This window comes from Trachypithecus francoisi, unplaced genomic scaffold, assembly GCF_009764315.1.
Source record: "Trachypithecus francoisi isolate TF-2019V2 unplaced genomic scaffold, Tfra_2.0 Lachesis_group13, whole genome shotgun sequence".
NCBI lineage: Eukaryota > Metazoa > Chordata > Mammalia > Primates > Cercopithecidae > Trachypithecus > Trachypithecus francoisi.
Genome location: NW_022681458.1, coordinates 70,986,622 through 71,014,364, shown reverse-complemented (window position 1 = coordinate 71,014,364; position 27,743 = coordinate 70,986,622). Strand labels below are relative to the sequence as shown.

The following is a 27,743-nucleotide window of genomic DNA, read 5'->3' as shown; positions in this document are numbered from 1 at the left end:
GTGAAACCCTGTCTCTACTAAAAATACCAAAAAATTAGCCAGGTGTGGTGGCACACGCCTGTAGTTTCAGCTACTCGGGAGGCTGAGGCAGGAGGATCGTTTAAATGCGGGAGGCAGAGGTTGCAGAGAGTTGAGATTGCGCCACTGCACTCCAGCCTGGTGATAGAGCGAGACTCCATTTCAAAACAAACAAACAACAAAAAACAACAACAACAAAAACAGAGTAGTCAAATTCATAGAGATGGAAAGTAGAATGGTGGTTGCCCATGGGCTAAAGACAGAGGGGAACAGAATGTCATTTAATGGGTATGAAGTTTGTTTTGCCAGATGAAAAGAGTTCTGGAAGAGACTGGTTGTACAACAATGAAAATGTGCTTACCACTACTGTACCATACACTTAAAAAGGTGGTGTCTTAGTTCATTTATGCTGCTATAACGAAATACCTGAGACTGGGTAATTTATAAACAATGGAAATTTATTTCTTACAGTTCTAGGGGCTGGGAAGTCCAAGACCAAGGTGTCAGCAGGTTTGATGTCTGGTGAGGGCTGCTGTCTGCTTCCAAGATGGCACCTTGTTGCTGCATCCTCTGGAGGGGACTAACCCTCATGTTAGTGTCCTCATGTGGAGAGGCAGAAGGGCAAAAAAGGGGCAAACACTGTGTGAAGTTCTTTTGTAAGAGCCTTAATCCCATTCATGACAGAGGAGTCCTCATTAACTAATCATCTCCTAAAGGCCCTACCTCTTAATACCCTTGCATTAAAAATTAAGTTTCAACATAAATTTTGGAAGGAATCCAAACATTCAAATCATAACACATGGTAAATTTTATATTTTGTGTATTTTACCAGAAAAACCCACAGTTTTTTAAAGCTTTACCTTTGAGGTAGGTACTGTTTCTAGCCCCATTTTGAAGACAAATAAGGTGCAAGAATATGCCCAAGATCACAATGACAGATTCAAATCCAGGAAGATTTGACTCTAAAGGCCTTCCTTCTAATCATACTGAAAGAAAAATAAACAGTCTCCAATTATTAAAACAAAACAATAAAAAACCCCATAAAATTATTTTCTTTCAGTTCTGGAGACCAGAAGTTTGAAATTAGCTTCACTAGGCCAAAAGCAAGGTGTTGGCAGGGCTGCACTCCCTCTGTAGTCTCCAGGAGAGTTCATTCCTTGCCTCTTTCAAATTATGGAGGCTGCTGGCATTCTTTGGCTTGTGGCTGCATTGCTCCAATCTCTGCCTCCATGGTCACACTGCCTTCTCTTCTGTGTGAATCAAGTCTCCCTCTATCTCTCTCTGTCTTATTCAGGCTGCTATAACAAAATACCATAGGCTGGGTGGCTTATAAGCAATAGAAATGTATTTCTCATACTTCTGGAGGCTGGGAGTCCAGCATTAGGGTGATAGTATGGTCATGTGCTGGTGAGGGCCCTCTTTTGGGTTGCAGACTGCCAACGTCTTGTTGTATTTTCACATGGCAGATAGAGTCAAGAGAGCTTTCTGGGGTCCCTCCCCACCTCCTTTTTTTTTTTTTTTTTTTTTGAGATAGGGTCTTGTTTTATCACCCAGACTGGAGTGCAGTGGTGCCATCTTGGCTTCCTGCAACCTCCATCTCCTGGGTTCAAGCAATTCTCATGCCTCAGCCTCCTGAGTAGCTGGAATTACAGACATGTGCCACCACACCTCTGGTTAATTTTTGTATTTTTGTAGAAATAGGGTTTTGCCGTGTTGACCAGGCTGGTCTCAAACTCCTGACCTCAAGTGATCTGCCCGCCTTGCCTTCCCAAAGTGCTGGGATTACGGGTGTGAGTCACCACTCCCAGCCTCTGGGGTCCTTTTTGAAGGTCACTAATTTAATTCATGAGTGCTGTAACCTCATGATCTAATTACTTCCCAAAGTCTCTACCTCCCAACATTATCACTTTGGGAGCTAGGATTTCAACATAGGAATTTTGGGAGGACACAAACATTCTGTCCATTGTACTCTTTTTGAAAGACTCTGATTGCATTCAGGGCATACCTGGACAACTCAGAATAATATTTCCATTTCAACATCCTTAATTTAGTTAAATCTGCAAAGACCCTTTTTCCATTTAAGATAACATTTCCAGCTGGGCGCGGTGGCTCATGCCTGTAATCCCAGCACTTTGGGAGGCCGAGGTGGGCGGATCACGAGGTCAGGAGATCGAGACCATCCTGGTGAACACGGTGAAACCCCGTCTCTACTAAAAAATACAAAAAACTAGCCGGGCGAGGTGGCGGGCGCCTGTAGTCCCAGCTACTCGGGAGGCTGAGGCAGGAGAATGGTGTAAACCCAGGAGGCGGAGCTTGTACTGAGCTGAGATCACACCACTGCACTCCAGCCTGGGTGACAGAGTGAGACTCTGTCACAAAAAAAAACAAGATAACATTTCCATATAAGATAAAGTTTACAGGTTCTGGGAATTCGGACCTGCTATCTTTTGGGGACCATTCTTCAGCCTCCAAAAGATATGTACTACACATCATCAATATGAAGAGAGTAGCATGGCAGCCAGCCTTCAAGATGAGCCCTGGTGATTTGCCTCTTGATATTCATGCCTTTTTGTAGTCAGCTCCCACAATGAATGAGAGCTGTCTGTGTGACCAAGGTAACACGGCAGAAGTGACAGTGTATGATTTCCAGACAAAGTCATAAAGGATGTTATGGTTTCCGCCTTGCTGTCTTTGGTAGCTTGCTCTGAGGGTAAGCCATCATGTGGGGACACTCAGGCAGCCTCATGGAGAGACTCACGTGGGGAGGACTATCACCTCCCACCAACAACCAGCACCAACTTGTCAATTATGTGAGTGTGGCACCTTGGAAGTAGATCCTTGATCCTCAAGCAAGTCTTTAGATGACTGCAGACTTAGAACGGCTCAACTAGCCAGCCAAGCTTCCCCTCACCCATACAACTATGAAGATAGTGTTTGTTTTTGTTTTGAGTCATTAAGTTGGGAAGGTGATTTGTAATATAGGTAGCGATGTGGGAGAAGGAGAAACCAAGCCTCCTTCATTGCCCCTCTCACCTCCCAAAAACCCTATCCTAAACAAACAAACAAAATCTCCTCATCCTACCCACGCATTTAAATAAAATTATATATTTTTAAAATGTCCACAGAGAGGCCAGGCTCATGTCTGTAATCCCAGCACTTTTGGAAGCCAAGGTGGGAGGATCGCTTGAGCCCAGGAGTTTGAGACCAGCTTGGGCAAGATGGTGAGTGCCCGACTCTACAAAAAATTTAAGAAACAAATTTTCACAGAGAAAAATTGGGGCTTATATGTTAATAATTTCTAGGAATAAGTAATGGACTTGAGTGCCATACAACATTCCGCATTTCTGGGAGCAGAGAGCACATTTCTGGTTTTGTCATACTTACCCTTTATTTTCTTTTATCAGGAAGTGTAATGAATATCTGTTATCATTATTTAGACAGTGTCCATTTGCTTTCCTTCTGGTAACAGTGTCCCACTTTTCCTCTGGGGAACTACCCTGAAAGGACAGCATAAGGAACAAAAAAAATGAAAAAGAACTAGATTTGAGGTCAGAGCTAGATGCTTGGCATATGACTTCAATAATCCTTATGAATCAAACATTTAAAGGAGTGCCTATTGTGGTGCCGCCTTGCGCCTCACCTAAACTTCATGAACGCCTTGGAGGAAAGAAGATGATGCATTGCTTTATAAGCTGTTTTTTAAAAATCCAAAGCTTTCCATTGCCTAAAAATTAAACATAGATTAATTTAAAGCATTCTACAATATGGTCCAATGTATTTTTCCAGTCTTCCCTTCCTCTTAGTAGCTGACGCGTATTACTCAACTTGGGCTGCCTTAACGAGATACCTCAGACTGAGTAACTTAAACAACAGACATTTATTTTCTCACAGTTCTAGGGGCTGGAAACCAAGATCAAAGTGCCAGTAGGGTTGGTTTTTGTTAGGACCTTTCCTCCTGATTTGGAGACAGCCTCCTTCTCACTGTGTCCTCACATGGCCTTTCCTCTGTACACGTGAAAAAACATTTTTGGGGTCTCTGTCTCTTTTTATAAGAGCACTAGTCCTGTCAGGTTAGGGCCCTACCCTTATTGGGCCTTATTTAACCATTATTACCTCCTTAAAGTCACCATATCCAAATACAGTCATATGGGGGTTAAGGCGTCAGCATATGAATTTTTTGGAGGACACATTTACTGCTCACCAAATACCCATGTGTTCCTCAACATTTCCCAGGCCTCTTTTTTTTTTTTTTTTTTTTTGAGACGGAGTCTTGCTCTGCCACCCAGGCTGGAGTGCAGTGGCCGGATCTCAGCTCACTGCAAGCTCCGCCTCCCGGGTTTACGCCATTCTCCTGCCTCAGCCTCCCGAGTAGCTGGGACTACAGGCGCCCGTCTCGTCGCCCGGCTAGTTTTTGGTATTTTTTAAGTAGAGACAGGGTTTCACCGTGTTAGCCAGGATGGTCTCGATCTCCTGACCTCGTGATCCGCCCGTCTCGGCCTCCCAAAGTGCTGGGATTACATCCCAGGCCTCTTATAGTCAGTCAGGATTATGTGACTAGTTCTGGCCAATTAGCTGCTGACAAAAAATACATATGTCCCTTTTGAGTGAAGCTTTTAAATGCTGATGCATGATCCTTCAGTTCTCCCTTCTTTTCTCAAGGCAACCTAAAAGCCAGCTATAAAATGCTGTAGACTCCCTTAGCCTGGGTCCGTGAATGGCTATGTGGGAACACAGCCCCAGTCCACTTGCACTGGGCATGCATCACAAATTAGAAAGAAACCTTTGTGGTGTTAAGTCTTTGGGATTTCAGTGTAAATTTGTAATTAAGCAAAACCTGCCATTTCCTAATTCTTTTTTCTTTCTTTCTTTATTTTTGAGACAGGTTCTTGCCCTGTTGCCTAGGCTGGAGTGCAGTGGCACGATCACAGTTCCCTGCAGCCTTGACATCCCCGGGCTCAAGCCATCCTCCCATCTCAGCCTGCCCAGTAGCTGGGACCAAAGGTGCACATCACCATGCCTGTCTAATTTTTTTTGTATTTTGTAGAGATAGGGTTTTGCCATGCTGCTCAGGCTAGTCTTGAACTCCTGGGCTCAAGTGATCCACCTGCCTCTGCCTCCCAAAGTGCTCTTTTTTAATTTTTATGGCTACATAATAGTTTACATATTTATGGGGGACATGTGAAATTTTGATACAACCATATAATGTGTAATGATCAAATGAAGATAAGTGGATATCCATCACCTCAAGCATTTATCATTTCTTTGTGTTAGAAATATTCCAATTCTACTCTTCTCGTTATTTTGAGATATACAATATAAATTATTAACTATAGTCTATTTATTTATTTATTTTTGAGATGGAGTCTCGCTCTGTCACCCAGGCTGGAGTACAGTGGTGCAATCTTGGCTCACTGCAACTTCTGCTTCCCAGGTTCAAGTGATTCTCTTGCCTCAGCCTCCTGAGTAGCTAGGATCACAGGCATGCACCACCACATCTGGCTAATTTTTGTATTTTTAGTAGAGACGAGGTTTTACCATGTTGGCCAGGCTCGTTTCAAACTCCTGACCTCAAATGATCTGCCTGTCTCGGCCTCCCAAAGTGCTGAAATTACAGGCATGAGCCACTGTGCCCGGCCTAAGATATCTCTTTGATATTCTGATTTTCTCTCTTTTGGATATATACCCAGAAGTGGGATTGCTGGATCATATGGTAGTTCTATTTTTAGTTTTTAGAGGAACCTCCATACTGTTTGCCATAGTGATTGTACTAATTTACATTTCCACCAACAGTGTACAAGGATTCCTCTTTCTCTTCATCCTTACCAGCATCCATTATTTTTTGTCTTTTTGCTAAAAGCCATTTTAACTGGGGTGAGATGATATCTCATTGTAGTTTTAATTTGCATTTATCTGATGATTAGTGATGTTGATCATTTTTCTTTCACATACCTGTTGGCCATTTTATGTCTTCTTTTGATAAATGTCTATTCAGATATTTTGCACATTTTGTTTTTTTGGAAGGACTCTCACTCTGTTGCCCAGACTGGAGTATAGTGGCATGATCTCAGCTCGCTGCAACCTCCACCTCCTGAGTTCAAGCGATTCTCCTGCCTCAGCCTCCTGAGTAGCTGGGATTATAGGCCCCCACCACCACACCCAGCTAATTTTTGTGTTTTTAGTAGAGCCAGGGTTATGCCATGTTGGCCAGGGTGGTCTTGAACTTCTGCCCTCAGGTGATCCGCTTGCCTTAGCCTCCCAAAGTGCTTGGATTATAGGCATGAGCCACCACTCCCGGCAGTGCACATTTTTAAATCAATTTTTTTTTTTTTTTTTTGCTATTGAGTTGTTTGAGCTCCTTGTATATTCTGGTTATTCATCACTTGTTAGATGGGTAGTTATATCTTTTCCCATTCTGTGTCATCTCTTCACTTTGTTGACTTTTTTTCTTTGCTGTCCAAAAGCTTTTTAGCTTGATGTGATCCTATCTGTCTATTTTTGCCCAGACCAATGCTATGGAGCATTTCCCCATTTTTTTTCTAGTACTTTTACAGTCGGAGGTCTTAGATTTAAGTCTTTACTCCATTTTGTTTTGATTTTTGTATATGTGAGAGATAGGGGCTTGGTTTCATTCTTCCACATATGGCTATCCAGTTTTTCTAGCACCATTTTTTGAACAGACTGTCTTTTCCTCAATATATGATCTTGGCACTGATGTAAAAAATCAATTGGCTATACATGTGTAGACTTATTTCTGGTTCTCTATTCTGTTCCATTGGTTGATGTTTTTTTTTATGTCAGCCCTGTGCTGTTTGGGTTACTATAGCTTTGTAGTATAATTTAAGTCAGGTAATGTGATGCCTAACATTTTGTTCTTTTTGCTCAGGATTGCTTTGATTATTCTGGGTCTTTAAATTTTAGAATTTGTTTTTTCCCCAAGAAAAATGCCACTGGTATTTTGATAGGGATTGCATTGAAACTTTAGATTGCTTTGTATGGTCCTAATCCTTAAACCTTATCCTTCTATTATAGTAAACTACTAAATAAATGGACAGATATTCCATGTTCATGGATCTAAAGTCTTAATATCATTAAGATGGCAATATTCCCCAAGTTGATCTACAGATTCAACAAAATCCCTATAAAAATCCCAGCTACTGGCCGGGCGCGGTGGCTCAAGCCTGTAATCCCAGCACTTTGGGAGGCCGAGACGGGCAGATCACGACGTCAGGAGATCGAGACCATCCTGGCTAACACGGTGAAACCCCGTCTCTACTAAAAAATACAAAAAACTAGCCGGGCGAGGTGGCAGGCGCCTGTAGTCCCAGCTACTCGGGAGGCTGAGGCAGGAGAATGGCGTAAGCCCGGGAGGCGGAGCTTGCAGTGAGCTGAGATCCGGCCACTGTACTCCAGCCTGGGCGACAGAGCGAGACTCCGTCTCAAAAAAAAAAAAAAAAAAAAAAAAAAAAAAAAATCCCAGCTACTTTTTAAATTTTTGCAAAATTTGACAAACTCATCCTAAAATTTATATGGAAATGCAAGAGACCCAGAAGATCCAGAAAAATCTTAAAGAACAAAGCTGTGGAAAAAGTCACATTTCTTAATTTCAAAACTCACTACAAAGCTATAGCAATCAAGACAGTGATACTGGCTTAGTGATAGACATATGTGTATATCGATGAAATATAATTGATAATTCAGAAATAAATCCTCACATTTACAGTTAATTGATTTTTCAACAAGGGTTTCATGACAATTTAATGAGCAAAGAATAGTCTTTTAAAAAAGTTTCTGGAACAACTGGATATTCGTATACAAAGGAATGAATTTATTATAGACCCCTACCTCACATCGTATATAAAAATTAACTCAAAATGAATCAAATATCTAAAGGCAGGCACTAAATATGACCCTAAAAGCACAGGTAACGAGAAAAAATACATTGGATATCATCACAATTAAAAACTTTTCTGCTTCAAAGGACATCAGTGAGAAAGTGAGAAGCAACCCACAAACTGGGAGAAAATACTTGCAAATCATATGTCTAATAAGGGTCTTGTATGCAGAATATATAATAACTCTTACAATTCAACAGTGTAAAGAAAACCCAATTTAAAAACAGGCAAAGGATCTGCACAAACATTTCCCCAAAGAAGATATATAAATGGCCAATAAGCATATTAAAGATGCCTAACATCATTAGTCATTAGGGACTCAAAACCACAATGAGACAGCCACCCACCAGGATGACTATAAGGGGAAAAAAAAGGAAAAAGGCAAGTGTCAGCAAGGATATGGAGAAGTTGGAACCTTTGTACACTGCTGGTAGGAAGGTACAATGGCATGACTGCTTTGGAAAACAGTCTTGCAGTTCCTTAAAAACTTAAACACAGAGTTACTGCGACCCAGATTTTCCACTCTATATGTACAAGAGAACCGAAAATGTATGTCCACAAAAAAAAACCCTAATGTTTATACATTATTATTTACAAATGAATGTTCATACATTATTATTTATAATAGCAAAAAAGTGAAAACAATCCAAATGTCCATCAATTGTTGAGTGCATACACACATCATTTTCAGTTTCTTAATGTGTCCTTATTTTCTGAAATAATCTTTCCCTGACCTAAACTGAGAATTGGCCATTTTTCCAATGAGCCCTGATTTCTTTCATCGTTGCTGAATGGAATTTAGAAACCAACATCTAGGTGTGCTTATTCTTACGGGCTGTAATTGCTTCTATCAGTAGACAGAGCTGGATTTTCTGGTATTAGGTTTGTTTATTTTAAGCATCCTAAATTACAAATTGATATAATACTCTCTCACCACCCCCCTAATATTCTCTTATGAGTATTAATGGATTTTCCTTGGTGGAGTCCCATGTACTAGAACCCCAAGGAAACAAATTGCATGTTAATCTGTGGAAAATGGTGAAACATGTAGTGAGAATGAGAAATAAGGCTTTATTGTAAACCACTGACATTCAGGGGCCTTTGTTACAACCACATAATCTAACCTATTCTGACTGTTACAGCATAAAGCACTGGGGTAGGTACAAACAGACATTTTAATATAAATTGAAAGTAGTATTAGGAAATTAAAATCTTGTTTGCCTTCACAGAAATCAGTAAAGCATCAAAAAAGCAGAAGACCTATTGAAAATTTCAAACTGGCCAAATTTCCTAAAAGGCATCTGGTACTCAATCCTAACATAATAAGGGCCAGTCTCCACAAAACAGAGGCTGAAAATCCCATAAGAAACAGGGTAAGGAGGGCCATGTTTTCCATATAAAAATCACTTCATGAGAATATGAGGACTCCATGTCACTGTACAGATTTATGAAGAAAACAGAATTCTTAATAGAGCCTTGGGCATCTGCTCCTATCATGGAGGGAAAGCACTTCCAGAAGCAAGTAGACAACATTTGCCTAGAACCTGCTATTATTACACTCTGTGCATATGGTAGCTAAAAACTCATTAGTTTTATAATTCTGGCTGAAGTTGGCAAGCCACCTCCAGAAATATTTCATACAAGCAAAGTGACAGATGGCAATTTCCTTTGTTATAATAGGATGGTTAGGGTAGTGGTCATGCATACAAAAATCATCCAGCTAGAATGAAACTACTCTTATGTAAAATAATCAATTTATTTGCAGCTTCTGATAAGTTAATCTTCATGTAGTTGGCCTCATTTTTGTCATCCTAGAATATATTCTCAGACAGATTTACATAATTTTTTTAAATGGAATTAGAAAATAAATTTCAGTGGCCACCATGAGGTAGACACAAAATTATTTTGTAGCAGCAAAACAATCAGAGAATAGTCATTTTGTTTTAACTTTTCTCCTACAGCTGCAGTTCCTTCTGCAGGGACTGTTTGTTTGTTTGATGCCTCTCTGGCATACCATCCCCACCCTCTTTCTATTGGTAAAAGTGTCCCAATCAAGCTTTGAGACTCCCTACCACCCCTCCACGTAGTTGAGGTGGAGCTTACCCTCACCCCAGCCCCAAGTTCTAATGATAAACACATGACCCAGCCCTGGCTAATTAGAATAGCATATCTCCTGACCTCATGATTGGTTCAGAGATGGGCGTGTGACTCAGCTTGGGCCAATGAGAAACTTCTTCCAGTTTTTTACTGAAACTAATAAGAAAGAGATGATCTCTTTTCAGTGAATAGAATGACAGCCTGGAGTTGCTTCTGGAATATTTGTCACAACTGCCGGAGAGCTTGTCTAACAATGCATCCATGCAGGGCAAAGCAGGACCAAAAGCTTTCTAGCTTTGACTTATGTGTACTTGAATCCAAATAATCTGCAAGTCACCATACCCCCGAGCTTTTTCATTTACATGAGTTAGTAAATCTCCTTTTTTTTTTTTTTTTTTTGTTTAAGCCAGTTGGATTTCTTTCACTTGCAACTGTAAAAGTTGTGACTAATTCACTCCCCATTTTAGAACAGTCAAACAGCCAGAAAAATATTACAGCCCTCCCTGGTCTTACCTCTACAACTTAGTCAGTAAACCAGAAACACAACACAAATAAAATTTCTTTCCAGTATAATACATTTTCCCAAAGAATCTGAAAGCACTTAAAAATTTCAGAGAACAACACCCTGGAGTATATTAGACACCTTGGAAGAACACTGCTAACTCTTGTTAGTATAGTTAAAAATAGCATTGAAGGCCAGGTGCGGTGGCTCACGCCTGTAATCCCAGCACTTTGGGAAGCTGAGGCGGGTGGATCACTTGAGGTCAGGAGTTCAAGACCAACCTGGCCAACCGGGAGAAACCTCATCCTACTAAAAATACAAAAATTAGCTGGTGTGGTGGCACACACCTGTTATCCCAGCTACTTGGGAGGCTGAGACGAGAATCACTTGAACCCAGGAGGTGGAGGTTGCAGTGAGCTGAGATTGTGCCACTGCACTCCAGCCTGGGTGACAGAGCAAGACTCCATCTCAAAAAATAAATAAATAAGTAAATAAATAAAAGAACGTTGACCTTTTCCTGAGAATAGGCTATAGGTCAGGGACAAGGCATTTTGTAGATGTTACCATATTTAATATTCACAACCTGTTAGGCATGCCTGTAATCCCAGCTACTCTGGAGTCTGAGGTGGGAGGATCACCTAAGGCTAGGAATTAGAGACCAGCCTGAACAACACTGAAAGACCTCATCTCTAAAATAATGTTTTAAATTAGCTAAGTATGGTGCACACCTATAGCCCCACTTACTTGGGAGGCTGAGGTGGGAGGATTGCTTGAGCCCAGGAGTTCAAGGCTGCAGTGAGCTATGGTTGTGCCACTGCACTCCAGCTTGGATGACAGAGTAAGACCTTGTCTCTAAAAAAACCCCAAAAATAAATATTTAGAAGCCTTTTATTAAGTAGGTATTATTATGGTCACTTTACAGATGGGAGAGTTGAGGTTCAGACTGATTAATTTTCCCAAGTGATTCAGTTCAGTTGACAACATTTAAACTCATGTCTTTCTGGGGTTTTCTGTGTTGTTCTGAGCAACAGTGACTGTCTCTTTTTTAGCCTATATTATTAGATAATGGTTGTTTGAATCTGTGAAGGTAGCATTTTGTACTCTGGAGATATATTTTACTAAGCTAGTGGTTTAACTGTAATTTAAAAAAATTCTGTGTTGCATGCAGGATAACCTTTCTGTCAACGCCTGCCTACTCACCTCTGCCAATTGGCCTCCCTGCTCAGGAGGTCCCAGCTGCATGGACCAGAATTGGACATCTGACCTGGTCAAGCTAATTAGATTTATGCACTTGGGAATTTCCACTCAGTGATAGATTCTTGAACTGAAAGGGCACATGCGTGACCTATAAGACACACCTCTCCACCTTAAGGAACAATATGGTCTTACATCTTTTGTTTTCCAATATTTTACTCAAGTCGTCACATGTTATTTTCCAGGATCTGCCCAGTGAGGCCTTCCCACTTAATTGTCCAAGACTCTCTTGGACAAAAGACAGTGTTTTTCTGGGTGCAAAAGAATTGGCGCTATCAAATCTCAAAAAGGAAGAACGGGAAATCCCATGAGCTCACAGCAGTATGAGTCTGATCCCTGCCATGCAGCCTCAACATTCAGTGCCAGTCTTGTGCAGGCTAATGGATATTTGCCTGTCTTCCTCAGCCCAGAGTCTAATGCTTGGCCTCCAAGATCAGAACTTTTCTGACTTGCATTCACATATTCAACTCAATGCCAGGAGAGCTGGGCCTCAGAGAATCCAGCTATTGGCATTTTGTGTTTAGTCCAAGCTGCCAGCTTAAACTCACTCTTCCCTCTGGGTGCCATCCCTTTTGGAAACTGTGGTATCCTGTTCTGCCAGAGGACAGAACCACTTTGGTTGACCCTGATGAACTACTGGACTTCAATTCTAAGGAAAAATTGGTAGAGTCTCTGTTCTTCAGTCCTAGGAAGTCCTTTCCTCAAGAGATAGGGTGCCAACTTTGCATTTGCACAACTAAGTAGGAGCAGTCAAGAGAGCCCTCTCATAAAAATAAATCCTTTCTCCTGGCTTAGGTATTGTCTCCACCTAAGAACACAGACACCTCTCATTCAATTTTTAAAAACCGTACCTCACCAGGCATGCTGTGCCATCTTGGGTCATTGGCATGGCGAGTTAGCAGAGGAAGCTGATTGAAAGAGAGAAAGGCTTTCTGACTTTGCACAAAGCTCCAGGTTCTACCATGCACAAGGCCTTGCTGTTTTTGCCCTTCCTTAGGCTCCACCCATGTTAGTAAGGTACTACCTCTGTTTAGTAGGAGTTCCCATTGCAAGTCAAATTTAGTAGGAGTTCCCATTGCAAGTCAAACAGTAAAAAAAGGACTAATAAAAAGTGATTACTTCCATAATTATTCATTTGAAAAGCTAATACTTATTTCCAGAACCCCACCATCTAACTCTTTTTATCCATTAACTGCTACAAAATACATTAAATGACACTTCATTGCTTTGCACAAATAACAAAGAAATAATAAAAGACTTTGTAATTGAAGCCATCCTCACAGAGTTAACAAGAATCCTGGGCAGAAATATAGTTATAATTAAGCATTAGTCAGGCTATACTTTGACCCACTTCCTTGCAACCAAAAACTATGTAGCTCCAGATACTGCCCATTTGCATCCCCACTGTCCCCATAGATAAGATCTGTGACATTAGAGTCATAAGACTTTTTTAAGACTTGCTTAAGATGTTTTCCAAATTCCAAATTCCAGTGAACTAGCTGACACCACCCAGTTTGAAGGCCCCTACAGAGGAATGGAATCCGCAAGGGAATACGGTTTCTTCATCCTCCTCTCCCGAGACCACCCTGCACCCTTCCACCAATCAACGATCTCCACACTTTGGACCACTCTAAAACCCTTAAACACCCTAGCCCCAAACTCCTCAGGAAGGTAGATTTGAGATTTCCTCCTGTCTCCTTGTTCAGCGGCTGTACGATTAAACTGCTTTCTCTTCTGCAACCTGGTGTCTGGGCGTATTGACCTGCCCCATTCATCGGGCAACAGACCTACTACAGTTACATAATCATTCTGGAAAATGTTGATTCTGGGCTTGATGTCACACCTTTTCAACATGCTGTAGAGAACACCAAAAGCCAAGACTCTAGCAACTCTTTGGTAAATGGCCAGAGTTAGGCAAAGGAGAAAATGGAACAGAGAACTGACTTCACTTTCCACTATCAAGTCTACCTGTATATCTGGAGGCAAAAGCAGCTGAGAGACATTAAAGGGTATTTTACTGCAGGTTTACACCTGCAAACGTCCTTCTCAGGTATTTAAAATATGGAGAGAAATACAGTAAAAAATACACATATACCTCCCAGTTTTGACACATATTAACTTTTGTTACAGCAGTTCTAGGAAATAAATACAATATTGCAAATTACCCCAAATTGGATGGCTTAAAAATAACAGAAATTTATTCTCTCACAGTTCTGATGCCAGAAGTCCAAAACCAAGATGTCACTGGGGCTGGTTCTTCCTGGAGTCTCAGAGGGAGAGTCTATCTGTTCTGTGCCTCTCTCCTAGCTTCTGGTGGCTGCTGGCAGTCCTTGGCATTCCTTAGTGTGCCTTCTCCCTCTCTTCTCTTCTAGGACACTGATCATTGCATTGAGAGCCCGCCCTAACCCAGTATGATCTCATCTCAAAACCCTTAACTTGATTATATCTGCAAAGACCCTTTTTCCAAATAGGGTCATATTCACAGGCTTTTGGTGGACATAGCTTTTGGAGGACCACCATTCCACTCACTACAAGTATTTACTTTAACCCTCACAAATAAACAGTGACAGATATTGAAATTCCCTCCTCAAGCCCCTCCCATCTACTTCCCTTCATCCCCAGATACAGCAACTATCCTCAGTGTCACTGTCATGTATGTTTCATACTTTTACTATCTCTATATCCACAACGAACTTGTAGTTATTTTTATACAAATACCACCTTTATAAGATGAAAACATTTTTATAAATGATATCACCTTTTATAAATGATATCACCTTGTACATTTTCTTTTGCCACTTGTTTTTTAACTGATCTTTAATAGTTAAAGATTTTTCAGGCTGGGCATGGTGGCTCACACCTGTAATCCCAGCACTTTGGAAGGCCAAGGCGAGTGGATCACTTGAGGTCAGGAGTTTGAGACCAGCCTGACAACATGGAGGAACCCTGTCTCTAGTGAAAATACAAAATTAGCCGGGCATGGTGGCACATACCTGTAATCCCAGCTACTTGGGAGGCTGAGGCAGGAGAATTGCTTGAACCCAGGAGGTGGAGGTTGTTGTGAGCCAAGATGGTGTCATTGCCCTCCAGCCTAGGCAACAAGAGCGAGACTCCAAAAAAAGAAAAAAAAAAAAAAAAAGAAAAGAAAAGATTTTTCTACGCTGATACATATACCTCTGATTTATTTATTTTGACTATGATATGAATATCCCTTAATTTACTTGTATGTTTCTTTATTGAAAGACATTTAGTTATTTATGATTTTGGATATTATAAACTTTGTGATTATGAACATGCTTGGATGTTGTCTTCCTATCCTTATATACATGTGTGAGAATTTCTCTAAGATTGATACTTTGAAATGAACCAATAATTCTTTTCTCTATCTTCTATTCTTTGGAAGACAATAAGGTAGGTACAAACTGTTATTTCTTGAAGGTTTGCTAACACTGGGTTGTAAACTGAGTGATGCTGTTTGGGGAAATTATTTTTACTATAATTCAATTTCTTTAATGATTATAAGTATACTAAAGTTTTAAAATTTCCTCATTAGTAAATTTTTGTCATTTATCTGAAAAATTATCCACTTTATGTTTTTAAATGTTAGGACTTATGATTGTTCATATTAACATCAAATTGCAGTTTTGTAAAGTCAAAAGGTTGAATATCAGCAATTTAATGTTACTCAACATAATAATTTCTGTGGTTTAAATTTTCCTTCTTTAACTCTAATTATGAGTCTCTTTCATTCCTAATATGATTAATTGTGCCTCCTGTATATTTTGGTTTGTCACCAGACACTTCTCTATTTTATTAGTCTTTCAAAACATAAGATTAATCTTTATTATTTATTTTTTATTTTATTAATCTCTACTTTTGCTTTTCTTTCTTCTTCCTGCTACCATTTTTGAATGTACTCTGTTGCTCTTTTTCTAACTTCCTTAACCGAATATTGATCGTTTAGATTTTTAATATTTTTTAATTCTGATGTACATACGTTTAAGGCTTTAACTCTCCTAGCTGTATCCAAATTTTAATAAGTAGTCATTTTACTGTCATTTAGTTCAACATGTTTTTATTTCTATCTTTTTTTATTTGAAAAGTAAATTATTTAAAAGTGTACTTTTTAATTTTTATAAACATTAAGATTTTATTTAGCATCTTTTTAATAATTCAGTTTTAATTACATTACATTTTGTTCAGAGAAAATACACCAATTTTTGGTATTTCTCTTCTTTTATGGCCTAGTATGTAATTCATTTTTTAAAAAATTCGTGCATGCTTAAAAAGTGAACATAATATTGCATATTACATTATTGGTGGTAGGGTACTATTTATATATGAAATTGATAATTGTGTGGTTCAAATTTTCTAGAAGCTTACTGATTTTTTGACCCTTTAATCTATCAGTTTTGGATAGAGGCACTAAAATCTTCTACTATGACTCTGGATTTGTAAAATTTTCTCGTGTTCCCATTTGCTTTTGCTTTCTATATTTTAAGGTTTGCTTATTAGGCATATAGAAGGATGATAGTGATTTTTTTCCTAGTACTTTTAAGATGTTCATGGCTTTTGTCCCTCACCTCTATTTTGTTGCCTGTTGATCCAGTGTAGACAATCTGCCTTTCCTTGTTTGTTTTAAGATTTTTTCCCCCTTATCTTTAATGTTATGTTATTCATTATGATTCTCTAGGTAGAACTGTATTTATTGACCCTGGACTTGAGATTCTTGTAGAGTCCCAGGGCTGTGTGGAGGCTGCCACTCAGCATCCATCTCACAGGGCCGACATCCTGGTTTAGTCTTCCCCTGAACTGTTGGTAACTCCTGAATCTTACCACTTTGGCTGTGAGTTTTCGCTTCATTTCTAGAATGGACTGCTTTATTTCTCTTACCTTTTTCTTTCTTCATTTCTTCCACTTAAAAAAAATGATGTAGTAATATTTTATCTGGCATTTGTATGTGTTTTTATTGGGAAGAGGTTCTTTGTCAGCTCTGTCCTCCACAGTGATCAGTCAGAAGGTCCTGAATCCTCTTTACTCTTCTGTGAGATCATAAAGAAGAATTGAAGAGCCAACTGCTTTCCACCGAGAACCCTAGCACTAAGAATCAAGGAATAACATTCTCTTCCAGCCAAAATCTCTGTGTGACTTAAGATCAGTGTGATTTTAAAATGTGACAACTTATAGATTAAAATGTTATATAAAAGTGAGTGATGCCAGTGTGAGAAGACACGTTAGTATTCACATTTTATAGACGAGAAACTGAGGCTCACAAGCAAAGGAACTTGCCCAAAGTTGCAAAGCATTAAGTGGCAGAACCAAGAATTTAGGCTGATTCTGAGGTCTCAAAGCACATATTTTCTCTACTATGTGGCCTCGTCAGAAATTGTAATAAGAAGAGACATTTTAAAAAGGTAAAATGAAAGAATCAGAGTATATTTCAGGACCAAAATGAAAAAACTATAAAAGGAAACTATCAATGTGGAGTGTGTGTGTTGTGTGTGTGTGTGTGTGTGTGTATCTTCATTCCTGTAGAGGGAAACCAAATAGTTGCATGTCAGTTGAATGCATTCCTCACACATAGAATTACCTGTCGAGCACAGTTTTGGAAGAGCTCAGCAGATGGCATTCCAAATGAGAGATGCCCACATGGACTGTGAAGGCTATAATGCATTTCAAATGTCTATGTCTGTCTCTGGCAAGTGACATTGCTTTGAAAAGGTAGAAATATATTTTCAAGGCTATATCCATGCATAAAGAGATGCACATCTGCCTTATTTGGATTTGATCTAAATCTATGTCAATATCAGATTATGGGTGGCAGCTGACCTAACAATACTGGGTGATTCTGAAGTTAGAGGTGCTCTAGCTGAGTTTAGAATTCCTAATATTCCCATTCTTCATTTTTTCCTAAGATAAAGAAATCTGATTTTCCAAATAAATATGCTATTTCCTGATGTAAATCTGATGATAAATGAAGTCCCAGATTTCAATTCTAACTCTTTTGATTGTTTATAACACAAAACCCAGCTAAAAATGGGTTAAACAGTAAGGAATTTATTTTTCCACTTAGGAATTCTGGAGACAGAGTGATTTTTTAGATCAGTTAATTTAAGAAATTGTAGGGGCAGGAAGGTGAGCTATTTTTCCTCATCCACCATGAGGGTCACAGCTGAGACTGTGATAGCAAAAGACTGGTTAACAAAAAAGCATAGCCAATTTATTTAACCAAAGATTTATGTGACTTTGGTTAGGAACCTTCAGAAATGAAGACCCAAAGACGCAGAGGAAACTGTCTGTTTTTACACTGAGGTTCCATGAAGAATAGACAGCATGTAGAAATGTGGCTGGACAATCTAATGGTAACAGACTGATAGGGGAAACCCAGCAAAGCCTGTCTGTTCAGATTCTTCTCGGCCTCTCTGTGTAGTATTCTTTCCTCCCAGGCATGCAGCAGGACCCTCTGGAATGAGGGTTTCAAGGGAAAATGGAGAGAGTGACCTTTCTAGGCTTCATAGCTTGCTTTGAGGGAGAAGGGTTCTAGTTTCCATGACTCACCTTAGGAAAGAGGAATTTGGCTTCTATGCAGGAGATAGGGGGACAGGAGAGAGTCAGAGACACCTTGCTTCTGGGGCCTTTACAATGTCCCTCAGTTGAAAGTACTCAGCATGCCAAGGTGCCATACTTTGGGCTATAGTGCTCTGAGCCCCAGCAAGCTCGACAGCGCCATCAGGGATTCTGTCTCTCACCATATTTCCTTGCTCCTGTCCCCAGTGTACTAGGTTTTGTCCCTGGGTTATCTCATCATGGTTGCAGGCTGGCTGCCCCATCTCCAAGCATCTTCTTCTCATACAGCAATGTTGAAACATCCCAACAGGGCACTTTGCCCTCCCAATTGGAGGAAAACTTTCCAGAAGCTACTACTTATCCCAGAAAAATTTCTTTCAAGTCTCATTCTCTAGAATTACCTCACATGCTCATTCTAAAGAATCAATGGCAGCTGAGCATGGTGGCTCACACCTATAATCTCAGCACTTTGGGAGGCTGAGGCGAGTGGATCACTTCAGGTCAGGAGTTCAAGACCAGCCTGGATAACATGGTGAAACCCCATCTCTACTGAAAATACAAAAATTAGCCAGGTGTGGTGACGAGCACCTGTAGTCCCAGCTACTTAAGAGGCTGAGGTGGGAGAGTGGCTTGAGCTTAGGAGGCGGAGGTTGCAGTGAGCTGAGGTCATGCCACTGTACTCCAGCCTGGGTGACAGAGCAAGACCCTAGCTCAAAAAAAAAAAAAAAAAAAAAAAAATCAATGGCAATAAACATGGAATTGCCACAATAGACTTTGCTAACAGAGACTCACCCTTTGGTGCTGAGGAGGGGCTCCTTCACTGAGCACGTGGCCATGGTGAGGGCACACCAAATCCGGATTCTGTTGATAAGCAACGTGGGAAGAACTGGCTGCTGACAGGCGGTCAACAATATCTGCCACACTTAAGTCCTGTTGGACTGAGGAAATATGCTAACAATTATTACCGTGATCGATTGGTTAAAGAAGGGGGACCTACTGCCATTATTCAACCATCAAACTGCTATGAGTGACCATTGCTTTTACCAGAAAAATTTTATCTTTTTCAGTACATGAAGTTTGAGCCTATATCTTTAAAGACTATAGTTTTGTTTGCCTAGAACAGCATCCCTCATGTTTTTGGACAATCAGAAGTTTCACCATTCTACACAAGCGAATCTTTTGGGCACCGCTAATCGCTGTACCCACTCCTCTGGCAATAAAGGTGAGCATGTAGCCCAGGATGGGCCAACTTTTCCTACCTCTCTGGCCACACTGATTAATCTATAGATAAGCACATGACTCAGGTCAAGTCAAGTCTTTCTCAACACTTTTCTAACTGGAGACGAAAGGAAATGATACTTTTTTTTTTGTTTTTTAGAAGTGGGATGAGGGTCTCCTCCCAAGCATAGAATTATAAAGCCTGGACACAAATGTGGCCACGATTCTAGCTGCACAGTTATAGAAGACCTGAGACAATGAAGCCACACACAGAAAAAAAAAAAAAGATGCAAAAAACAGAGGTAATAACAGAGGAAGGAGAGAGAAAAGAAAGACAGAGACATAGATATGATGGTGTTTGATTCTCTGAACCCACCATTCCTGTCCTTTCTGAGGTTTTGTGCTTTTAACCAATAAAGTATTTTTTGTTTAAGCTAATATGTATTGGATTACTCTTAATTGCAGCAAGAAGAGTCCTCACTAAACAGAGTATTTCAATAATCTAAACTATATAGTTGAGGAGGGCCAAATTTAAATTGTACAATACAGGTACTATTTAAGTCAAAAGCCAATCATGAGGCAGAAACCACACAGTAATTCAAACAGGTGAAGTTTATTTATTTAATTTTTTTTTGAGACAGTCTCACTCTGTCACCCAGGCTAGAGTACAATGGTATGATCTCAGCTCACTGCAACTTCTGCCTCCCAGGTTAAGAAGCAGTCTCCCGCCTCAGCCTCCCGAGTAGCTGGGATTACAGGTGCCTGGCACCATGCGTAGCTAATTTTTGTGTTTTTACTAGAGGCAGGGTTTCACCATGTTGGTCATGGTTGGCCAGGCAGGTCTCGAACTCCTGACCTCAGGTAATCCACCTGCCTTGGCCTCCTAAAGTGCTGGGATTACAGGTGTGAGCCATTGCACCTCGCCTCAAACAGGTGAAGTTTAATATAAAGAACTAGTAACCATAACAGAAGACTGGAGTAATTAGAGAAGTCTAGTAAGAAGTAAAAAAAGTTCTAAACAATATAGGAATATTAGATAAAAGTAGCAGCCGCTACCTCTAGGGCTGAGATAAAATCACTAAGGAAGAGTCTCCCTGCCCCTCTAGTTTGAGAGCCAGACCTTGTTAGGGAGGGCACGGGCATGTGACTCCCTGAATGGAGAAGTCAGTGTGGTGCCAGGTTAGTGTAACTTGCTGGAAATTCACCCTGCCAAGGAAAGCTGTTAAGGAGGAGGTATCTTGCTGGAGATGTTCCACTACAAAACCACATAAGAGGGGTGCCAGGGGAAGTTGCTGGCTTCTGGTACTGCTGACCACCCCATGCACAGCAGGAGCCCAGGGATGGAGAAGCCACATCCATTACCGGTTATCTGAGAAGCCACTTACGCTGCAGGAGATGGCTACAAGACACACAGGAACCAGGAAGGAAACTCTGTTCATCTTGCAATATCTTACCAAAGACTCCTAGTGACAAAACTTAACATTTACCAGTTGGAGAAGGAAAAATATTTAAAGGGCCCAGTTCCATTTTTGCAGAGCAGGCAATGAAGAGTGAATTTGGAGCTGCGAGGCAATAAATGGAGAACTTGCAAAGGCACCTTATTTGAGTGTCTTAAGAACCTCATAATGTGTTGAGCCTGGGGTAAAACAAAATCTGCTTTACTTGACCTCAAAGAAACATACAACTTTAGAAATGTTATTTCAGGATAACTGTTCCTCAAGCAATTTCTTTCAGCAAACAAAAATACTCGACCAGGGTCATTATACAAACTTTATGGTTGTTTCATAAACAAATTAAACTCCAGTAGAAGATTCTGTCAAAGCAAAGCTCAAGTTGGATATCGTAGATATCCTATCCCTTGCCATGAAATGTTGTACAATTTGTCATAATCATTTGGTAACTTTGTAAGGCTAGGGCTTAGAAAAAAATTCTCCTTTACAGCAGGGGTCCCCAACCCACAGGCCACAGACTGGTACCAGTTAGGAATTGGGCCACACGGCAGGAGGTGAGCTGTGGGTGAGCGAGCATTACCACCTGAGCTCTGCCTCCTCTCAGATCAACGGCGGCATTTGATTCGCACTGGAGTACAAACCCTATTGTGAACTACACATGCGAGGGTTGCATACTCCTGATGAGAATCTAATATCTGATGATCTGAGGTGGAAGAATTTCATCCTGAAACCATCACCCCCACTGTCCATGGAAAAATTGTCTTTCATGAAACCAGTCACTGGCATCAAAATGTTGGGTACAGCTGCTTTACAGGGAAGAGAATATTGATGGGCAATGTGTAGCTACTGGAGTTGTATAATCTGAGTCTGAGGTTTCATTTGGCCACTTGCCATCTACCATTTCCTTCCCTATTTTATTCATTTATAAACAGAATAATAATAGCCTGTTTCCCAATGATAGCTCTTTCTCTCTCTCTCTTTTTCTCTCTCTGCCTGCCTGCCTGCCTGCCTCCCTGCCTTCCTTTCCTTCTTTCTTTCTTTCCTCCCTCTCTTCCTTACTTTCTTTGCTTTCAACAGATTTTCACTCTGGTTACCCAGGCTGGAGTGCAGTAGGACAATTATGGCTCACTGCAGCCTTGACCTCCTGGGCTCAAGCGATCCTTCCACCTTAGCTTCCTAAATGGCTGGGACTACAGGAGCATGCCACCATACCCAGTTAATTTTTTTTTATTTTGTTTTTTGTGGAGACAAGATCTCTCTATCTTGCCCAGGGTGGTCTTGAACTCCTGGGCTCCAGTGATCTTCCTGCCTCAGCCTCCCAAAGTGCTGGGATTACAGATGTGAGCCACCATGCCCAGCCACTCATGTGCTCTAATTCTTGATACTTTTCTCTATCAAAAGATCTCTTCTGAGTAAAATGAAGAGAGAAAGAGAGAGAAAGGAAGAGAAGAGAAGACAGGAGGCCAGGCCCAGTGGCTCACACCTATAATCCCAGCACTTTGGGAGGCCGAGGCGGGTGGATCACGAGGTCAGGAGTTTGAGACCAGCCTGGCCTACGTGGTGAAACACCATCTCTACTAAAAATACAAAAATCAGCCAGGCATGGTGGCATGTGCCTGTAGTCCCAACTACTCAGGAGGCTGAGGCAGGAGAATTGCTTGAACCCGGGAGGTGGAGGTTGCAGTGAGCCAAGATCGCACCACTGCACTCCAGCCTGGGTGACAAAGCAAGACTCCATTTCAAAAAAAAAAAAGAGAGATGAGAGAAAGAAGAGAGACAGACTATGAGCCCCATTCAAGTGTTTTCTCAGTCCTTTGGTGAACAACTGGCCCGTTTCTGCTCTATTTTCCCATGCTCCAGATTAGGCTCTACTTGACTAAAGAATCTAACATTTGATTTCCATAGTGAAGGGCTAGGTCAGTGGCAAGAGGAGTCCATATGCTCTTCAGCTGGCACCTTCTTGGAGGAGAGAGAAGCTCTGTTTCCATTGTATTATGTAACAGATGATCGATAAAGTGAACAGTCATTGTGTCAGTTTAAATTGTGCCCTCTGTACTGACCCTAGACAAAAATTTGCAAAAGGTCCTCTGTTCAAATCACTATGCTCAGAGGAGAGGTAGCCTCCCCATGAGGCTTTTCCTCATGTTGCATTTTGGACAAAACGCAACAGTGGGACTGGAGAGAAAAGAGCCTGAGAAAGGAAAGGCCCATGGCAGTGCAGGTGGAGCCATTTGCTGATTGAAATAAGGAAGCAGGTCGGGAGCAGTGACTTATGCCTGTAATCCCAGCACTTTGGGAGGCTGAGGTGGGTGGATCGCCTGAGGTCAGGAGTTCAAAACCAGCTTGGCCAACATGGTGAAAACCCATCTCTACTAAAAATACAAAAATAAAAATAAAAAATAAAAAAAATTAGCTGGGCATGGTGGCAGGCGCCTATAATCCCAACTACTTGGGAGGCTGAAGCAGGAGAATCACTTGAACCCAGGAGGCAGAGGTTGCAGTGAACCGAGATCTCACCACTGCACCCCAGCCTGGGCAACAAGAGCAAAACTCTGTTCCCCTCCCGCCCCCCCAAAAAAATAAAAAGAAAAAGAAAAAGAAATAAGGACGCAACTGACTGTGTGAACTCCAGGTAGCAGAACAAAGACCCAGGAATAGAAGTGAGAGGCAGATTTGTGTATGTTGGTTCAATATAAGGTAAAGTTTCCTAATAGAGTTATTCTAAAACAAGATAGGCTGCCATATAAGAAGTAATTTCTCCAAAGTAGACAAGTTTAGGCATAAGTAACAATATTGTAGAGTGAATTCCTGCCTCAGTGGGGAGAAAGGACTAGGTGACCTCTAGACTTTCCACAATCCCATGACATTCAATGGGACTAAGGGAGAGCTGTGCTCTGACAATCAGTGTTCTAGAGAGCTACTTGATTCTGATTGCTTGTCCAAAGACTCAGGAGGAAATCAGTTCTTCCTGGGGTATCCAGACCCACCAGACATTGTCAAGGCTTTCTTTCCAGTATTGAATCCTCTCGGCAGGCTAGTATCAATTATTACTCTGCCTTTACAAATGAAGAACTGAGGCTCAGAGAATTTAAGTTACCAGTCTTAATTATAATAGAATCCAGTCTTATCTGTCTTGAAGATTGTGTTCTTAATCATTTTATTACACCGAAACACTGATTACAAATGTGTCAACATATTTAGGCGCCATATAAAATCAAACAAACTTTTAAAATAGTCAAACAGGTCTTGATACACACTTTTGTTACTATGTCATTTAGTTGCCACTTCATAACAAAATCTTGATTTTTCTCTTCTAGTTTTCAAAAAAACCCTTCTTTTCCTCTCAGTTTTAAAGCTTCCAGGCCTATGACATGCTAGGAATAAATCGCTCTTCAAAAGTCCTAATAGATATTATAGGGTTTCTCCCACTGTGTACGTTAATTCAGAATCTTGTGGAGTATGACTTCTATGTCCTTAAAGGCAATAGTCTTTCTCTAATATCTCTTTTCCTTGCTCTTTCTTCTTTCTGTTCAGGAAAAATTATTCTCCCCTCACCCTCCTTTTTTCCCTTCTACTACTATCTGAAGTCTCTGTCTAACCACTTTGTTTCCTTTCTTATTTATTTACGTATTTTTTGAAACTTGTTTACTTCTTTTCCTTTTATTTGGAGACAAGGCTTGCTCTGTCAACCAGGTTAGAGTGCAGTGGTATGATCATAGCTCACTGCAGCCCCATCCATACTCCTAGACTTAAGTGACTCTCCCACCTCAGCCTGCTGAGTAGCCAGGACTACAGGCATGTCCCACCATGCCCAACTAATGTTTTAAGTTGTTTTTGCAGAGACAGAGATCTCACTGTGTTGCCCGGGCTGGTCTGGAACTCTTGGCCTCAAGCAATTCTCCCACCTCAGCCTCCCAAAGTGCTGGGATTACAGGCATAGGCCACTGTGTCTGGCACTATTTCATTTCAATCAGAAAAAATTTAGTAACTAAATTACTAATTCATTCAATTAACTTTCTCCTTAATCGCTTCTCAATTAGCTTAAGTGATTTCTTTGCTAAACCCTGCAGTTTTACAATCTGCTCTGGCCAACCTGCATCTTCAGAGAAACTTACAAAAAATCTGGGGGGTCTCTCTGGATCTATTCTGGTTCTGGGGCTGCCCAATTAAAAAACAAAAAGAAAATAAAACACTTTAAATACTTTTTTTTTTTTTTTTGACACGGAGTCTCACTCTGTTGCCCAGGCTAGATAGAGTGCAGTGGTACAATCTCAGCTCACTGCAACCCCCGCCTCCTGGGTTCAAGCAGTTCTAGTGGGTCAGCCTCCTGAGTAGCTGGGACTACAGGCGCCCACCACCATGCCCAGCTAATTTTTTTTATTTTTAGTAGAGACAGGGTTTTACCATGTTGGCCAGGCTGGTCTTGAACTCCTGACTTCTGATGATCTGCTTGCCTCAGCCTCCCAAAGTGCTGGGATTACAGGTGTGAGCCACCGTGCCTGGCCAAGGATTTTTAAAGGAAAAGAAGAGACACTTCCTGAGTTGGTTACCAAGAATTTCCATTATTTTTGTTGTTGTTTTTAATCTACTCATCAAAAAGGAAAAGAATTTCTATTCAAATAACATAAGTAGGATGGGCATGGTGGCTTATGCCTGTAATCCCGCACTTTGGGAGGCCAAGGTGGGAAGATGCTTTAGCTCAGGAGTTCAAGACCAGCCTGGCCAACATAGTGATACCCTGTCTCTTAAAAAAAAAAAAGGAAAAAAAGAGATAAATATAATAAAATAAGCTATTGATTGGCTATACACTGTCCTTGGTATCAGGAATTCCAGAAACATGAACATGAAGACAGTAGGTGAGGCAGCTAGTCAGGAACAAAATGACTTTAAACAATTACCCCCAGGCACGAGTAGGGGATGACTGCAAGCCCCACACTGTGTCTCTCTGGGCCTGCAAATCTCACAGAGCTGAGATCTCTTTGAGCTGTTTTTCTTTTCTCAGAACTATTTAAACATAAGTTATACCATGATAAAGGCATAACTGTAGGAAGTCCATACAATTCAATTGATTTATATTCTCAAAAATGGTGTTAATTAAAATGATATAAATGGAATCTGGTTCTCCCTTTTGAAGCTGTAAGAAGGAGATGAAGCGTCTAAGGCCCTGAAGCCCATGATTTAATGAATGCTGGGTATTTATTAAAATGAAAGAAGCAAAAAACCGGAAGGAACTTTAAAACCATCCAGAGACTCCAATTCTTCTATTTTACAAATACGGAATAGCAACCTCATACTCTATAGTCAATAAATTATATATCTAATGCTGAATAGTGTACTCTAAATAGTAATTCATCACACACAACTTCAAATTTCATAACAACTTATGCATACACTATAGAAAGTCTCTTTTAATATTCTTCATAATTTGTTCCTTGTTTTGATTGTAACAAAGCAAAAATGAAAGGATTGTTGCAAGGAACCTTGGGCCAAGGAACTGAAAATAACTTCTCTTTTCTTCTTTTTTCTTTTTTTGAGATGGAGTCTCACTCTGTTGCCCAGGCTGGAGTGCAATGGCACAATCTCGCTCACTGCAACCTCTGCCTCCCAGGTTCAAGTGATTCTCCTGCCTCAGCCTCTCAAGTAGCTGGGATTACAGGCACGTGCCACCACGCCCGGCTAATTTTGTATTTTTAGTAGAGACAGGCTTTTACCATGTTGATCACGCTGGTCTCAAAGTCCTGCCCTTGTGATCTGCCTGCCTCAGCCTCCCAAAGTACTGGGATTATAGGCATGAGCCACCATACCCAGCTGAAAATAAATTCTAATAGAAATTTTGACAAAGCTTCTTGGGGAAGTAACTTTGGGGGAAATTTTGGGGGTAGTCTTTGGGTACATGGTTCAGAAAAGTTTGTCTCATCGTCTAACTTCATAGCTTTATAAATAAAATTAATGATGTTGAGTTGTGGTATAATAAAGTATAGTTGGTCTTTATTTGCCTCCAGTTCCCGGCACAGAGCTCCTAAATTCTGGGAATTTCTTGAGTGATAGGCGTATCTTTTGTTATTCATAATGAGCCCCTTTCGACCACACTAGAGTTTATGTTAACGAAGTGACTCAGGGTGACCTTAGACAGATTCAGGTTGGGGACTGGTCCCCAGAAAGACCAAACATGGGATCAGAGGGTTGAACATTTAGCCCCACCCTCCAACCTCTGGGGAGGGGAGAAAGGTTGGAGATTGAGCTCAATCACCAATGGCCAATGATTTGATCAATCACACCTACATAACAAAGCTTTGATAAAAACTCTTCAACAATGCGATTTAGAGAGCTTCTGGGTTGGTAACGTTGATATGGTGGGAGAGTGGCACCGCCGAAGAGGACATGGAAGTGTGACTGTAACAGGTTCCTTACCCAAAGCATGGCAAGTCGACACACTGACCTCAAGGATTGCAGCAGAGAAAGAGTTTAATAATCATAGGGCATCTGAACAAGGAGATGGAAGGAAACCTCAAACTTACCTCCCTGAGGAGTTTGTAAGGGGTTTGGAGTGGGCAGAGGTGTGGGGATTGCTGGGAGAAGTCATGGACTGGAGAGATGAAGAAACTGCATTCTCATGTTGATTCAGCTCTTCTGTGGGGATCCTCAAACTGGTTGTGGATGTCAGCTGTTCTGCTGGAATTCAGCATCTGAAGAACATCTTAAGCAACTCTTAAACAAAAGCCTCATGATTCTAACATCCAAAAT

General features: G+C 40.9%; 1 long non-coding RNA gene across 1 annotated transcript; it reads right to left on the bottom strand.

Moving 5' to 3' along the window:
• Positions 1–526: 526 nt before the first annotated feature.
• Positions 527–27,743, bottom strand: LOC117094869. The gene is made up of 4 exons (XR_004441711.1): positions 27,518–27,743; positions 19,123–19,268; positions 3,403–3,515; positions 527–1,316 (listed from the first exon to the last, which is right to left on the bottom strand). It is a non-coding gene; the product is annotated as an uncharacterized LOC117094869 (long non-coding RNA).